At 41.8% G+C, this 18,091-nt stretch overlaps 1 protein-coding gene across 5 annotated transcripts in view; it reads left to right on the forward strand.

Annotated features, from left to right (window-relative positions):
* Positions 1-445: 445 nt before the first annotated feature.
* The window catches only part of GULP1 (GULP PTB domain containing engulfment adaptor 1), a 162,996-nt gene continuing 145,350 nt past the window's right edge, over positions 446-18,091 (forward strand). For 3 of the 5 annotated variants that reach the window (XM_040604500.1, XM_040604504.1, XM_040604503.1), the window contains exon 1: positions 447-556. The gene's annotated coding sequence lies outside the window, so the exon portion shown is untranslated. Of the gene's footprint in view, positions 557-18,091 lie in introns of all 5 variants that reach the window. The other 2 variants (XM_040604502.1, XM_040604501.1) reach the window with 2 other exon arrangements.

Genomic DNA, 18,091 nt, shown 5'->3' on the forward strand with positions numbered 1-18,091 from the left:
CTGCCCGGCGGGGCCTGCTGCCCTCGGCTCGCCGCAGCTCTGCCGGCCTTTGCCCGAGGGGCGACCACGGCGCTGGGCTCCCCGTGACGCCCTGTCCCCAGGGGCGGACGGGGAGGTGGGGCCGGGGCAGCGGCACAGCGGCGGGGGTCGCGGCTCCTCGGGAGCCCGACCCTGACTCCGCTCGCCGGGAGCCGGGTGGGGGGAAGGCCCCTGCCGGGCGGGCCGATCCGTGCCGCCCCGGGCACAGCCCCGCCGGCCGCTCCCCGTGCGCGGCCCCGACGGCGCCCCCTGCCGAGCGCGGCGAGACGCGCCCCTGCCGCCGCCGCGGGGCGCCGGTGCCGCCTGCCTCCGTGCCGGCCGGGCGGCGGGAGGCAGGGGGAGCCCGGGAGCAGCGGCCGCCCGGCGGGCAGCGAGCCCGGCAGGCAGGCGGGGTCCCCCCGCCGCCCGCCCGCCCGCGCTGACGTCAGGAAACTTTCTGGGCGGCTGAGGCGGGAGCGGGCCGGAGCGGCGCCGTGTGCCGGCGCGGCGGGACGGGCTCCCTCCTTCACCTCGCCAGGTACGCGGCGCTCCGTCCTGGGCGGCGGCGGTGGGGGGCGCCGGGCGCGGTCCGAGGCGGCAGCACGGGCTGCTGGTTCGCCCCGCCGGTCGCCCGTCGCCCCGCCCGGGGCCGGGGGCAGCCGGGGCCGGGGGCAGCCGCCCGTCCCCGCGGGTGCCGGGGTGCGCTTGGCGAGCGGCGGGTCCGGGCGCCTGTTGATCGCTGCCGCGGACTCGGGGCCGGGAACTTCGCCGGTGGCACCGGCAGCGCGGGGGGGGGGGGGGGAAGGCGGCGGTACGGGGGCCAGTTGGCGGGGGCTGGCGGCGGGGGGCTGGCGGCTGTCACCTGCGGCAGCGCCGTGCCTGGCCGGGCCGCTGCCGGGGGGCGCAACTGGCGGGGGCGCAGCCCGCGGCGCTTTCCCCCTCTAACTTCACACCCGTAAGGACTTGGGCGATGTAGAACACGCGACCTGCCGTGGTTTAAGTTGGTGTTTTTGTTTTTTGGTTTTGTTTTTTGTTTGTTTGTGTTTTTTTTTCCTTTTAATTTCAAGTAGCTGGAAATAATCTCATTCTGTTTTGTACACCACCCACCCTTTTTTTTTTTTTTTTCCCCTTCTTACTTTTCCCTTTTTTCCCCTTAGTAAGCACAGTAAAGCCATTATCTGAGGCAAGGTTTTGTTTTGCTGCCGAGGGCTGCGCGGCGGCGGCGCTGGGAGGCGAGCCCAGCTGAGCCCAGCTCGCCGCCGAGCCTGATGAACGCACAATTGTTTTACGGGGGAGAGCGAGAGGATCCTCGGCTGGCGGAGGCAACCCCCCGCCACCAAGTTAATTCTAACTCTGTGGAGCAGCCGGGTGCTGGAGGAGCTTGTGCCACCGTCCTGTGGCTGGGGGGCTGAAATCTGAGCGAGGGCTGCAGCCCCTGGCTTGGTGTCAGCGGGGTGAGGGAGATCCAGGGGGAAATTCACCGTTTAAGGGGGTCTGAAAGTTGCTCGATAGTTCTCTGGGGGAATACAGAATGGTACGTTGCTCATTTAATTTCACCACCCTTGTCATTTATTGAACTGAGTTGGACAAAGGCCTGTAAAGGTTAATTGTATCCTTCATACGGAGGAGTTTGCCCCCTCCTCAAGGACCAGATTTCTGGGGTCTCTTTTGAACATCATTCAAATCCATACATCGGTCATTACATCTCTAACTTAAACACCGTGCAGCTCTCGCTTGGTAAATTTTCAGTTCCTGCAGCTGCAAATTTTTAGAAAGTTGTCTTACAGCGAGAAAGATGTTAAAAAACCTAATAAACTGGAAAGCAATGTGAGAAGGTGGTTAGGAAGGTGCTTTGAATGTGCATAGGTACATACAAAATGTTTTAGCAATCTAATTGGTCTACTCAGTATAAATGTAAATAAGCATCCATTTTTACACTTTATATGAATAACGGTGAACCTGTCCTTTTAGAAATAGGGGTTTTTTTCTGTGATTTTCTTCCCCTGCACGTTACACTAACTTACAACTTTGGTGGTACCTTTCAGCTGTTGTAGTGATAGGCAATACTTCAGAGCTTCAAACGTCTGCAGCTTATGATGATGATCAAAATGAGACAAAATAATTCACCCAAGGGGGAAAAAGAAATCTTTTTGAAGGTCAAGCTTCTATTTTTATGGAAATTTCAGAATGAACAGAAAAAGTTTGCCTCGTAACTGTAGTTTTGCTTGATTGATTTGTTGTGTAGTAGTATGTCAGGGACAACCTCTGATATTTCGAGATTATCCATGTGCACTCGGGGAAAGCAACAACAAAATAGTGGGGGAAAAAAGGTCGATAACTTCATGATTATTAGCCTCACACTTTTTGGTACGCATTTTATTTTTGAGTGTATGGATGTGTTAGTGATTATAGGCTTCCTTAAAGGCATATATTTATGTGAAGAGGTTTAATAGAGTGAGTGATTTATTTTAAAAGCCTAGGGATTATGGCACAGTGTCGAAGGATGCAAGGGAGCAGTTCAGTTTGTGCTTATAACAGAGCTACAGGGCAGGGATATCAGTGAAAAGAGACTAGAAATAAGCAGAAGCAAGTGTAAATCAGGTTGCCTTGGAAGTAATGATGACAGTCTTAAACGTGATCCAGCAAAACATTGGGCGTGTCCAGCGAGTGATGAGTACAGAAATTAAAATGATTTTTGAAGCCAGGAAAAAAAAAAAAGAAGGGAGAAAATGCTAGACTGCAACAGTGAACTACACTATGATGCTCTGTGTAAAGCATTTTAAATCACATGGGAAAATACAAAACTGATACTAGCGGACCAGGAAGGAGGGTGTAGTTAACAAGAGCGGACAGTGAGAGTGCTAATTACACAAACTACTGGTTGGTACTGCCTCCTCTAGTCTTTGGTGACAACTTTGTAATCTTTTCAAAGCTTTTGCATCTACTGCTCTGCGGAATACTCACCTGATGTGACATTTACAAGCTCATTAAAATAATTTGTTAGTTTCTTGCCTGTAGACAAGGTTACATCTCATAGTTCAATAGCAGTGTGTCTGCATGGGTGTGTTCATGAAAAATTCATAAATATTATTGGGTGCTCTAGAAGTCATAATCAAAAGATGTCTATGAAGAACTCGAGAGGTCATATATAATAAACTGGCATTTGTATTATGATTATAGAGTTAGTTTTTCTCTTGAGATAATTTCTCAAGAGCGTGTTGGTTGAACATGTCATAAGAAAATAATTAGAACTACCACATGAGATAATTAAAGGCCAAGTTTAGCTTGAACTGGGGGACTAACGTAGCTTGAAAGAGAACAAAAAAATGAACTACCTTATCCTTGAATTGTTGACATATCTAATGTGACTTGCAGCAGGATTCAAATTCTGTCAGCTTTTTCAAGAGAGGGCGTAGAGCACTGAGAGCTGAAAAGTCCGCTGGGTTCACTTCACAAAAATCACTGCTCCCTTAGAATTTTCAGTTATTGTCAACAGTGAAATGCATGGCAGAGGCTGAGGCTGTGTTTCAAGTAAATCTTCTCTCGAGACAAAAAAAAAAAATTCCTCAATTAATGACTCTAATAAACCTGTTATATAAGAATACACTAATTGGGCGCAAATGTTTTCCCCATCCCCTTTTTTGCCTTACTGTAATCTGATTTTTGAAGGGATAAGCCCCTTTGGAGAATCAGGTTGTATCCCAGAAAAGAACAAACACTGTCCCTGTGAGAACACATAGTGCCTCTGCATAGCTGTCTAACAGCGTTCTCTTACCTTCAAGGTGTAACTTTTTGTACAGGTACTTATTCGTTAGTATCTTTGTTCCCAGTGGAAGTCAGTTCCATCCTAGTATCGCCTAAATCCCTTGAGATCGGAACCCTGGCCTTTTCCAGGCAGCTGGTCTCACTACCCCGCTGTTGGTGCTTTGCTGAAGATGCCCCATGACTTCAATGCTACATCAAATCGTTTTGTGGATTTGCCACAAAAAAAAACAAACAAAAAACCCAACTGTTGCCATTTCACATGTAGCCTCAGTGGGGGTTTACACTGGTGGCTGTGGTGGCCGGGGGGGGGGGCGGGGGGGAAGGAGGCTTTGCGTGTGTTCAGCTACCTGTCATTTTGTGGTCTGTCCTGAAGGCGTATGCCTGTGACCTAGCAGGAGTGGCAGAATGCAGTAGTAGCATTACAGTGAGTTATTGCCCACCCTTTCCATCTTAGAAATGCCAGGGTAGGCCTTGCTTGTTGTGCCGTTTCGTTTGCCCAGGGCACTGAAGGAGCCCTGGGAATGGTCAGTAGTAGCTCTTCAGTCTTACAAATCCGTTCTACCGGGGCTGCCGCTCTACCCCGTCTCGTAAGCAGAAGGTCATCTGAAATGCCTCCTCTCGCTGTATGGTTTCAAAACATGTTTGTTACGCTAAACTGAGCATCAAGAGAAGGAAATGATGTTACCACATAGATTTTATCCAGGATTTCAACAGGGAGTTTATCCAGCTGGAAACTCATCATGGATTCCCAGGAAAGAATTTACGCTTCCGTTCCTCCTTCCCTCTGCCAGTTTAAGCAGATGTTCTAATCACCAAGCTAAGAGGGTGCTCTGGATTAAAATATTATCATTTCCTCGGGTTGAAATGACTTACTTTTTGGGGATGTAATTACATCCTAGGCAAAGAAAGAGAGAATGTAGAATTGGGTAGCTTAATGGAACAAACATTTCTGTAGGTGAGATAAGACCTGAGTTTCCACAGCCACGTAATTAGTAAGCTTACATCGGAGCAAGAACAGAACTTGGGCTTCCTAACGCCAGTGGTTTCACACAGGCTACTTGATAATGTGGCAAAGGAGTACTGGAAAGCTCCTTAGGTTAAGACACTGGGTATCTTTAACTTCTGCGGAATTCTTTTCTATTTTGCAGGGCAGGCATTGAGAGATTCTGTTTGTTATTTTAATTCCAGAGTCTGATCTACTCAGCTTATTAATTTATACTGTATCTTCTACTCACTTTACATAGTACTGCGTACATTTTATGTCTGACTCTGAGCTTGCATTTTCAGATTTTATTCTGAATTGAGAATCGAGCTGTGTTTTCTCCATTTTCTATCTCACTTGCGGTTATAAAGATTCAGAAACATCTGTGCGGCCAAATGGTTTTCAGTTTATTCTGCCAGTGATACCTGATCAACACCATTGCCTTGCATGAGTTTGCAGAAGTATAACTTGGTAAACAGTTCACTTAATGCACTGGTTGGAGCAGAGACTGCAGCTGGCTCGGTCTTTCTTATCTTAGCTCTATGGCACTAAGAAGAAAAGTTGCTAGATTTTGGATTTTTTTGTCACCAGAAAGTAGAACTGTAATCTGGGGGAATTCTTTAGACGTTCTGGTTATTCCTGTGCTGTAGACAGATCTTGACTAGTGCAAGTAAATAATACTTTTATTTTTTAAAAATTTAAGACTTTTAAGGCAAGTCTTGTGGCATTCGGAAGTGTCTGGTGGCTGTTTCTAGCATGCTGTGTTGCTGTAGTGGAGCAGGATATGTCCGTACTCCGGTACTTGGGGATAGAGATGGATAGGCTCCAAGGTGCTTCGATCTTCTCATAATCCCTAAAATAACATGAACACTTCAAAAACTACATTCAAATTCCTACTTACTATTTTTAGACAGAATGAAATAGTTTTTTGAGTACTGCTGGATTCTCTGAAACTATTCAAGATCTTTAATATGATTTTATTTCATTCTTTCTCTGCTCTCTCCATCCCCCTAGTTTTAATGGGGGCAATCTTGGACAAAGGCAGAATGCAGTAGTAACACAGTGTGCAAAATACAATCCTGGCTACTGCCTGCTGTGACATTTAATAGTCTAGTCTATTTTCATTTTTGTCCTTTTAAATGCAGATGTTAGATCTTCAGTTCCTTCTAGGCAGGATGGGCCATTAGGAGCTTCACATTATGCTTAAACTTTCCAAGTGATCTAGGACACTCTAAATCCTTGTAGCCCTTAAAAGTTTTTTTTCGGAGTTCTCAGCAGCCTATGGAAAGTCAAACTTGGTTTCCACAAGGTGAAAGGCTGGGGTGAGGCTGCTGCTGCAGTGGTGAAAGGTGGCTGGAAGGGAGGTGATTCCCCAGTCTCACCTCAGTCTTGCAACTCTCCTTGTGGTGGGGGACCCCCCGGGAGAGCTGGTTTCTTCACAGCTGCAATCTGTCCTTCCTGAGCTTTGGCAAGTAGCGATTTTCCTAGTGCTGGCAATTTCTGTCTGCTGCCCTGTGTAACCTGTTTTTCCTATGCATAAATGTACTCCTAATATTAATCAATATATTTTATCTTTTTTTCAGATTGACAGCCCTTTTTTTTGTGTGTGTGTGTGTACATTTTTTAAAGAAGGTGTATCTTGGAACAGCAGCATTATTTCCTTAATCTGTTGTGAAATCTTCTGGAAAATATAACAGGAGTGAGGTAATGAGCCTGGATAAAGGACTGTGTTCCCAATAAAAAATGCTTTTTCCTGCAATCACAACTCAAAATGTTGTTTGGAACAGCAGTCATTTTTGCATGCCAATTACATTAGGAGTTGTTTAAAAGAGTTTGATGTGTTCTTAAACCTATTTTCTTAACGTTTGTCCAGACCATCTTTCCAAATGCCTTGCTGTGCAGTTATGTGCTGTCTCTAATGCTTTCTTCCTACATGCTGTGTTGGCAGCTGCATGTGTGCAAAGATCATGAGTCAGGTTTCTTAGCAAAAGAATCATAAAATAATGAGATTAAAAATAATATGATAGGCTTTGGGTTTTTTGAACATTTAGTATTGTTTTCCTTCTTTAAAGGTTTGTTTTTTTTTGCAGCTGCATAGATCTGAAATTTATTTTGTATTGAAAACAGATTTTGATTTTTTTTTTAATATAAGTTCAAAATTTCAGGACTTGGGTCTTCAAGAAAAACAGAGCTTCTGAAACTTGCCCTAAAATGATGGGTGATGGCACCGGTGTGTCTGAGCTTCTGCTGATACATGCTTCAGTCTTAAAGGAGAAAAATATTAGTCAAAAGGTTTCATTTTCATCCGTGTTTATATCCAGATGTAACAAAGAGGCTTCTGCTGATGGTTCTAACTGCTTGTTCACGTGCTGAAGTCAAAGGAGATCCGGTGCTAGAGCTGAAAATACTAGCTGATAGCGTATCTTCTTTTTCCTGCTTCCCAACCGATAAGGTGACAGATCCATCACTTCCAAAGCAGTGGGCAGTTGGGGTTACATTGAAATGGAGGTTTCATATTGCGGAATATGGTATGGACAAATAACACCTGTTTTACAGTAAATGTAGTTAAAATAGTGTGAGAAAACTTGTTAAAATAAGGTAATAGTGAGAGGTGAAGTGTGTATGGTATAATATGATGCTGAATCTTTACTTGGGACAGAAAATAGTAGCAGAGGACCATGTAGCTTGCAGAAAGCAGTTTGAGAGGCTCACCCCCACCGTTGTGCCCCTTAATCTGTTTCACATGTGTAAGCTTTAAAGCAGAGCCTACTGTGGATTTGTAAACACAAAAGTCTTTAACATCTGAGATCAGTGCAAACTTTTTTCGGTTCAAGCAGCCTAAAAATTGCATTATTAACTTTGTAAGTTATATGTTGTATTAATATTCAATTTATCCTGTTGTGCAAATAGGCTTAGGATGGAGGAAATACTTTTCCGGCAAATTTTGCAGCTGGAGCTGTTACTAATTCTCTTATCTTTCTGCGTGGTACAGCAATTGCACTTAATTGTTTGCTTCTGCCGTGTTTTGTGGTGTGAAATGCACTATGTCAACACTGCTAAACTGCAACATCAGTGTGTATAATGCTAATGTTCTCGAAAGAGATAATTTCCAGATTTCATCTAACTGGATGAAACTGCTTATGTGTAACTACCAATGCAGCGCTTTATACATCTTGAAAGTTTGTAGTAGTTTTTTCTCAGTAACAGGTTGTCTTTGACTTCACACATGTTTTTGTGTAATGTGATGTACTGGTAAACTGAAAGGCAATGTATGGATGGGGCTGAGCCAAAATCCACGACTGGGAAGGTGGGATGGAAGGAAAGTAACATTTTCTTACACTTTCTTACACAGCCACTTTAAAACTTTGGGATTCTTATTGAACTGCTTGCTATCCTTATACTTTAGTGCAGCTCTGCAAAGTTGAGTCTACTTTTATTTGACTAAAAGCATATTAGGGGTTTTTTTTTGGAGACAAAAAGGACTCGCCTAGAAGCATTCCAGCTTGTAAAAGCGATTCTACAGCCTCCCATCCCACCCTGCGGTGGGTGCTCTATTTCTGGCTTAGTCCCCACAGGTTCGGAACTGTGCTTCTTAATAAACCAGCCAGTCTGGGAGAGGGCATTTGGGACCTTCATAGTTCCCAGCTTCAGTTCTCTCAAAGGCTGTTGCTTCTGCACTGAAAGATAGCAGAAACGGCAAGCTGCGTTTTAACCTGGCCGTGCTGCCCTGCAGTCTCATATGCTGCTCACAGGTCGTCTGTCGTTAATAGCAAATGTCAACTAGAAGAGCATATGAGCTATTTCTTGCTTTCTCTTTCAAAGTTAAATACTTCTCCTGGAGTTCTCAGTTTTATTCCCCAGGTTTTATGTGTGAGGATGTTGCATGTAGCTATCAAAGTGCTGGACTGTTTCTGCGTTAGTAGTGTTCTCCAATACGAAGAGTAAACTCTTGAATCCGGATCATCAGCTGGCGTTTCATCCGTGTAGTACTGAATAATGTGTTTGTATTGGTAACACCTGCTGTCAGGACACTTACGTTTGCTGTGGTCAGCAGCACTTTTTACTGGTTTTGGCTGGGATGGCATGAGGCAGCTGATGGCTACAGACATGGCCTATCTGCTGGTGTGGAAAATTCACGGGGCAAGCACGGTCTACGTAGGTATCGTAGTAATCTCTCAGGAAACTGAAGTGCAGCTGGCAGCGCTGTTGACTGTTTCTCTTAGCAAAGTGCTAGAATTTGCTTTGCTTTGGCACTGATTGGCAGAGCAAAAATGATTTTTCTGCTCAAGTGACTGGTGCTGCGAGGAAGGAGGGTATCTATATCACAGTAGGCAAGGATGGTGTGCGATGCTTTTGAATAACTACTTCAATGCGCAGCGTCCTGTGTTATGCATGTTCACTTCGCAGTCTTGCTCAAATGCAGCAGGGAACGGCTGGTCATTATCCACAGCAGTTCATGTAAAATTGTCACGCTCTGGTTTTTCTCTGTCGTCGTTGGGTTTTCTGAGGGGAAGAGGAAGGAGGGGATGACTGCTTAGCAATGAGATGGTGCCATGGTACCATGCGTCGTATAGCTATGCATTTAAAATAGATAATTAAGAAACAAGGGAGTGTGTATTTTATAGCCAATTCTATATAAGCATTTTGTATTTGGTGGCAACCATAACACACACACATTGATACATGTACAACTTGCTCCCAGCATAACTGATTGTCTTCAGTCTTGCTTGTCTTCAAAATCTAAATAATTTGTGCCATGAATTCTAAAACCAGCCTCAGATTCAGAAAAGATTGACATGCTTTAGTGAACAATTTTCAGAAGCTTACTTAACTCTTTTAGGTTTGTTTGTCCCAAGTTTGAACCTAATAGGATAAAGGGTATCCTAGGAGAAAATGTTACTTTGTGGAATAGAATGCACTTACAAAATGTCTTTCTTTGCATGAATTTTACCCTTGTTAGTCTGTTTTGTTTACTTTTAAATTCCTGAATTTTATAAATAAAGCAGCAATGTAGTCTTTACTTTTAGATCTTCAAAGAAAGAAATGTAGTCACTAAAAACTGATAAAAGTACGTGCGACATCATTTGTTTACATATTTTACTCAAAGCCAGATGAAGAAAATTATAGAGAGCTAATACAGATGAGAGCTGGTATTGTATGGGGAAAGGGAATAATTTTGAAGGGCTAATAGATGAGACTTCTGATGAAGTGGAACATCCTTCTGCTGGCCAAGGTTGTCATTTAAAATGGAGTAGAAAGCTTCTTCCTATGGAGGCTTTCTGACTATAGAGACTTTTTGGGAAGACTCTGTGTGTTTCATACACGCTGCGTATCCACAAAATCTTAGCTGGTCACTGATTCCCTGATATTTTTAAGAATTTTCTCATCTGTGATACTTGTTGCCTGAACCTTAACTTCTTTCCGAACCTCGCTCCTGGAGGAATCTGGGATTCCTCAAACAGAGGTTTTAATATCAGAATGCGCAGTCATCGTCTAAGCTTTTGATATCCAGAATACAGAACCAGGCCATATTTTGATGACTTAAGGATATTGCGCTTTATTATGTAGCATTTTTCTTACCATTCTTGGAGGATATCCTGAGTTTTTATAATTTTATGGCTTATAAAGAATTCCTAAATAAGATTTTCTCCCCCTTCCCATTTTGGAGCTGCATTTCCTCTGTGGCATTGTTAGGCTTGATTAGGATCTAGGAACTTTTTGAGTAGTGAGTCAGAAAAATAAACAAAAGCTGAGCAAGCAAAAGCTGAGGAGTGGAAGAGCTTTCTAGTTTAAGTGTAGATTAAATCCTTTCAGCTCTAAACTAGAGGTATAGTTTCCCTCCCCTGCGTGCGCACGTTTTCCTTCCTTTTTCCTTACCCCTTTCTTTCTCTTCCCTTTGCACCCTCAAAGTCATTGAAGACAGTTGCTTTATGCCTTCCTCAGACAACTTTGTGGGATAGGCATACATGTGCTTCTTTAAGAGCCCGAAGGGAAAGCTTCCAACTGTAACAAATCTGTTGTGTAAAATATGCAAAATGGTAAATATGCTTATAGTTATAAACCCTAAAGATTCCACAGCAGTCCCCTATGTACTCCTTACTCAGAGAATTATCTATGTTGTGACTCTCTGTACTTTCCAATTTGGGATTTCAAGTTTTTTGACATTGCAACTGAGTAGTGATTAAAAGGTATGAAGAAATGGACCATAAAATAGATGTTTAGCAGAAGATAAATAAAAGCATACTTAATAAGATTAGTGGAATATATTTGAGATGTGTTATGTTACCAGCATACCCGTGACTGCTTAAACACTGAAATAATCTGTTGCTATTTAATCCAAATCAACTCCATTTGCTAGGTCATCTGGAAGTTACTTTTGCTGAATAAAGTTCTTAGTTGCTTAGCCAAATGGCAGGGCAGAAAAAAATGTCAAACTACTGAAGAAATATGCCTTGACAGTAAGGAAGGCAATAAAATGCTAAAGATCTCGGTTCTGCAAGAAATAAGTTGTGGGCTGGAAATAATTGCTTTGAATATTTTGAATTCATTATGCTGAATTTTGCCAGATGCTCTTGAAGAATATTTATGTTTGTTGTTTGCTGTGGTGTTTCTTGTACTTGCTATGAGGCATATCTACTTACGGGTAACTTGATCCCGTTTGTTTATGGTCTAAATACTCCCCCCCCCCCCCCACACCCCCGCCCTCCCTCCCCCCCCCCCCCCCCCCCCCCCCCCCCCCCCCCGTATTCAACTGGGTGTTATGTTCAGCTGCTTTTTAGAAGACATGACAGAAATGTAAGTCCCAGGCAGTGTTTGCGTAAGGCAGAACAAAGTGTATTTGTTTTTAGCCAGCAAACTTCTTTTGAATCTTGACGTATCTTGACAGATTTCTGAAACTTGCATTTCACTGTGTACCTAGGAACATTTTACAAGGTAAGATCTTTAGAGATGTTGCAGCTCAGATGTACTCGTAACACGTCTGGAGAAGGTGACTTCTTAACTGTACTCTCAGCCTTTTACACTGTGCAGGGGTGAACAGTAGAGAGAGCTTTCTGCTCGGTCCTGTCTTGTCACTTATCTGGAAATGTGTGGAGTCTGCCCTGTCATGTGGATATTGGGAAAACCTATAGGCACATATGGCAAAGTATTGGCTAGTGCAACAGTTGATATGTGAAAAATTACAGTGTGAATGACTGCAATTACATGGTTACTAGCTCTTCTGTTACGGGTGTGTGAATTCTGCTTGTGTCTGTGCTTTGATTTCTCAGACTGTTCTTGGTTTGGACAGTCATACCGTAGTTCTGTAAGTTGTTTGACACAGCAGTGGTACTGCTGGGATGGTGCTTGGAGCCATTCTCTATCCATTGCCACCCTTTCCCTGCCCGATGCACCTTTCTTTGTGTACTGGCTCAGGAACTGGATCAAGTACGATGACGAACTGGGAAGGGGGAGGAATAGGCCCATTAAAACATGTTCAGTCTGATTGTGGAGCAGCAGCGTAAGATGTGATAAAGTTGCTCTTTGAAGTAGATAGAGGCTAAGCTCTAAGCCTTGGTTCAATGTACGCAGTTTTTTTTTACTGCTTGCGGTGTAGTTCATCGCTGACCTGACCAGAACAGATTAATCCGTATAAACGTAGTCTCTATCTGGCCTTCATTGATGTAATTTTATACTCTTCAAGGCACAACCACATTAACAATTGAGGATATTCAGTGTGGAAAAACATAAAGCTTGCTGTTACTATATCCAGTTTATTTAGCTTTGTCATAAATGTGGGGTCCTAGGTGTGTGTATTAGGGAGGTTTGTTTTGTTTTCCTGCTGTGCTCCATCAGAAAAAATATAAAAGCTTTTTTTCTTGGCCCTTACTGTTTCTTAAAAAGTGGAGGATGCGTTGACCTCTGAATAACACAGAACACTTAATTTATCTGTTAAATAACAGAAAAGAAACAGAAATTGAGAATCTTTTAAACTTTTTTTTTTTTGTGTTTCGATTTCTTGTTCTTTTTTAAATGAGGATCCTTGATTGGTGCTGGTAGCCACTTAAAGAAGTGAGGTTGATGGTTTTCTTTCCATATTCTTGTTACTAACATAATATTCTTTTATCTCTTACAAAAACCAAATATTGTGTGTTCAATGCTCTTTCTATGGCAAATAACCAAGAATGTATTAACATCACCTTTATGGTGTTGTACATTGCAGCATGTTAGCCATCAAGCTGACTGTCCATTGTGTAGATTGAAATTCGTGGCCAAAAATGGGTATTTCTGTGGCACTCCAATTACAGCTGTAGTGCTGATTTCATTCTCTATGTACTTTTGCCTTTCATCCTTCATCAGAATTACCTGGGAGCATCTGAAGTGATTTGCAGAATTTTGGTCCCAGTTTTCATGTGTTTATAAGAGATCAAGAAATGTTTTTATGTAAGACTATTGCTTCATGCTCTAAAATTGGAATTAGGTGAACACTGATCTCTGCAGAATGGGAGCTAATATTCTTATTGTTGCTGTTTAATAGATCGATTGAAGGTGAATATTGTTACATGGACTATTACCATGTAGATTAGATTCACAGGCTGATAGTTTTTCAGGCCAGAGCAAACAGCGTTCTGTCTCGTCCAGTGACTCTTGTGGTGGCTCCCCCACTCACTCCCAGTTAAAATGTGATATTACTAATAGATATAATTTTGACTTCCAATCTCCCCTATTGTAAGTTTTATCATAATGTCGAACAGAACATGCCAGTACTTAATTGCCTTTTGGAGGATATTTTTACAGTTGATGGTGTTGCTGCTGCTTGAGTAGAAAAGGATTCTGGTGCTTAAGGGACTGGTTGATTTTGAAAATGAAGGCAGACCATTTAAACTGATGTTTTTCAACTAGTCTCTAGTGGAATTGGACTATGCCAGGGCGAGCCCATTTTTCCTTTTGCCTCTCTCCCCGGCAATGACTTTGGAATTTTTTGGCCTGCTCCAATAAAATATCTACATGTTTCACAAAAACTAATGAACGGTTAGAAAAGAGAGATTGACACTGGTGTCCTTGTAGAAGACGCGTAGCTGACTGGAGAATGATATGGCAGAAACAGTGGGGTCTTGCGCGTTGCGTTGCCTGAAGTTTGCTGATTTTTAGTTAGTGACAGTTACCTGTAATAAAACCCATGACAAAAAGATTTTTTTTTTTTTTTCTTGCTCTTAAAAATTTATCCATGAAGTCCTGTCATAAAGGATGAAACCCTTCTAGCACTTTATTGTGGAGTAGCTTTACAGGTACACAACATTGTGAAATTTAATGTCATTTTTTATCATGCTCATTTAGTTCAGTCAGTCATCTCTATTATTTATTTCTTTTCTATTTATATCACATTTCATCACATTCTGTTTTCTTGAAACTTTCATTTTGGCCCTCTTCAGTCTACTTTTTCAGTAGACACAATCTTTTACTCAGTTAATTGCACTTTAGCAGAATTGGCATGACACATCCAATATACGTACCGTATATATGAATTTCCTTTTTTTGCCAAAGTCTTTTCAGTGTTCCAGATTTTTTTGGGTGAGGTATATTTTCTGTGGGAATGCTCAGTTTGCCGTAGATGTCTTCTACTGGCCTGAAGAACTTCTATGCATTCCATATGCTTCCAGAATCTGCAGTTAATTATTTTTCTTGCAAATTACTTCACAAGCCTGGATGGCTTTAAAACCTGGTAGTATGTTTGATTGTGTTTTGTGTATTATTATTTTTTTTTTTAAGGAAAAGCTTATGATCCCAGTTGGACTTGCCATTTTTCCGATATCATTTCAATATTGTTTGTGTTCAGCAGTGTTCTAAATGACCCTTTTCTCTATGTGCACAGAATTGCGACTTGCCAGGTTTTTTTCTTGTATTTACTTTTGTGGCCTTTTTATAGCTTGGTATGTTTTAGCACTCTCTATAAATTAAAACAAAACTTCCAATGGCATTGGAAATCTCATGTGTTGTCTCTGCTGTCTGTTCTCCCCTTGCAAGCAGCTATGTAGCAATGTCTGTCCAGAGGCTTTGAAGGTTGTTATTACATGAAGAATTTTAGGATCTTCTGTCTTTTACTGGGAAGCTTCCCAGGGTTGCTTCATCAGCTGTGCTTGTTCGATTGGTAGCTTTTCTAAATATTATTTCTGTTGCTTATTGTTTGCTGCTTGTTAATTCTTTGTGCTTGGAGGGATTGTTTTCCTTCATGTGATTCTTTTTAATTAGATAAAATATTGAAACATTAAATTTTGTTTTCAGGTGTTTTCTTCAGTTGCCTGCTACAGCTGCTGACTTTTATTTTTCTTTTATATTTTCCATTATTCCCTTTATACCTCTATTTCTCCACCACATTTTTGTTAACTTTGCAAATGCAGGACTCGGTCACTGCTTCTTAATTTGCTAATTTCTGCAGCTCAATGTCTTTAGTGTTTTCTTTTTCTTGCGTTGAAACTGTATGCATATGTCTTTCTGCATCTCCTGGTTCACTTAGAGAAGTTATTACTGACTTAATTGATGAAAGCAAGAATTCAGAATTTGAAGGAGTAGTGGCCACATTTGGTCATTGTGCCTGATCCCTATCTGTGATTCCTGAAAGGAAAACAAGGAATAGATGCGAGTCATAAACACTGGGTTACTTTCTTGTGTCTCTCTTCTGTGGCTTTTTGGATAGAAATGCTACTGCGTTGCCACTGCAGTTTGACTCTGGAAATTTAACCAAGGGTGCTATATCAATCTCTATGGTGTTTCACAGATACTCTTTTCCTGTGATCACTTGCTGACTCTCCGCAACCCCAGATTTCTAAACTGGTTTTTAAGATCTGATGCAGATTGTAGATGATAAAAATAAAACATGCAACCTCTTGGGTTAAATATAATCTGTGATAACAGGACATTTTTAACCTCCTGTGATTTCTTTTTTTTTATCACTTACTAAGTTTTACAAAGGAGGCTTTTCCTATTATTGTTCTTTTGTCTTCTGTGATGAGAAATACAAATGTCCTGAAGAAAACAGTTTATAATTTTAGCTGGAATACACTGCTGATCTAAATAACAAGTAGGACTGTAAGATGCAAGTGTGATAGTATCGCAAGCTTCAGCAAGCCTTTTTGGAGATTAATGGCATCTCTTAGGGCCAATATGCTTCAAGTAGTTTTTTTCAATTTTTCAAGTTCTAAGAGAAAACAACCATTAAAGTAAAAATATACCTGTGGTGTAGGCTTCTGTCATAGCAATAATCCTAGTGTTTGTGTGTGGTGGGTTTTTTTGGTTGTTTTTTTGTTTTTTGTTTTTTTTTTCTGTAGAGGGGATCAGTATGTTAATCCTGATGTCCTGGACTTTGAAATAATAGTATCATATAGTATCATACTACTAGTGTCACAACTGGCAGTTCAGTGTCCTGCTGCTTTTCTAGTCCTAAAATATACACAGAGTGTGGTGATATCTGTGAAAGGAGAATACGTGGGATTGTACAGAGCGCGCTGGATTGAAAAATATAAAGAACACGATAAAAGATCTTGTGATGCATGAAGGATTTAAAAACAACCTCTAGGTTAAACTGCACTAGTGACCAAATTAATGTTTTGATGAGGCAAACTGGGAAATTGGTGGCAAAGAAAGGTTTTTCTTTTAAGATTCATGCACCTGCATCCACTTAGTCCATAGGTTAAGCTGTTGACAAAGCTTGAGTTTATATCTATTGCTTGGAAACAGAAAATATTTTTAAGTCTTTCTGTCTATTATATCCTATATGGGCAGATGGCACAACTTAGTGATTACCGTTAGTATTGATCCAGGCCTTGATTACATTCCAGGATTACCTTTGCTTCAGAAGACAGGCTTGCCTCTTCCTCTGCATAGGATCCAAACCTGTGTAGCACCTCGGGGATGCTTGCCACGGAACAGCACTACCATGTTTTACTCTGCCTAGCACATCATCTCCCCACCCTCCCAACATAACGGCGTGTGTTTTTGTGCTCTATTGGTGTTTCAACTCTCTCCAGCTCTTTTAACTAGCTTAAGTGAAGGGTTCTGGATACCTTTTATCAGTATGACTAGCTGAATTGCGTATTTACTGTCAAAACCATTTTGATTAAAATGTAGATACTTTTGAAGGTATGCGAACTGTCTGTTCTTAGTTTTCAATATTTCTGCTTGATATTGACTTAATACTTGATCACCTTGATCCTGGCCACTTTTCAAAATTACTTGTTAGTTACGACAAGTAGTCTGGTTTAGCCACTTAATTTGAACCAGCCCGAAGGAGCCTGATTCCAAAGAACACTAAGAACCCCTCTCACTGAACATTAGACATGTTGATTCTGGTACAGACCCAAAGCGGCTTGTCGTATTTGTAAGCTTCAGTAAAAAACATTCGGTCCCTAAAAAGGAGAAGATATGGTTTTTATAAATCCAGGATTTGCAGTCCTATTTTATATAATCCAGGTGTAAAAGAAGTATCTTTCCATGCTAGCAAGTACATTATTGTGTACAGCCCACAATAACAAACAGGCTAATGGAATTCTTAAGTGCTTGGGATTCATTTAAGGAGTTGCTTTTGTTATGATAAATCTGAGTAGTTTGCAGGTTCATAAAGGTGGATGGTTGTGTGTGAGGTGTATCTTATAAGTATTTTCCTATGCAAAGTAGCAAAACCAATATAATTTTTTTGTTGTCTTTTTACGGCTTCTTGAATTGTTTGTTCATAGCTGTAGACCTAAGGTTCGTTGGAGAACATATAGTTAGTTACACTACACAAAAGATTTTTGATGACATTAATATTTTTAAATTGCTGCAAGATTTTTTTAATAGTGCATGTGGTGCTTTATGTGTCTTTTTAGTTCTGTTTGTTGTTTGTTGAACCCTGACACTCATTGCAGCAGTATAACATGGGTAGCAGGGGCTTAATAGAAATAAAGGTGTAGGAAAAAAATAGAAATACACAATGACAATTTTTTTTTGTGATTCTGTTCAGAGTCTTTCTTCTAAGTTAATAAAAACTGTACAGTCCTATGCTGGAGGTTATGAACTTGCTTATGGATCATACACACCGATGAGTGCAGACAAATTTGAGCACATCAGCTTCTGGTTTTAGCAAACCACCTGCGAGACAGCTCCATTCCAGAAGCACTGTGTGCATGCCTCCGCAGCTATGTTATCGTGCTTGAATACACCTGAAGACAGTTTGGGAGCAGGAGTGCGTTTGACCTGATAAGGTGGTCAGAAGCAGTGTGAAGTTTCAGACGTCGCATGGGTTGGTTAAGGTTCAAAGATTCATGGCATCAGCCCCAAATGGGGTGCTGGAAGGCAAGCTGGGGAAATCTCTGA

The sequence above is a fragment of the Falco naumanni genome, chromosome 8, assembly GCF_017639655.2.
Source record: "Falco naumanni isolate bFalNau1 chromosome 8, bFalNau1.pat, whole genome shotgun sequence".
Classification (NCBI taxonomy): domain Eukaryota; kingdom Metazoa; phylum Chordata; class Aves; order Falconiformes; family Falconidae; genus Falco; species Falco naumanni.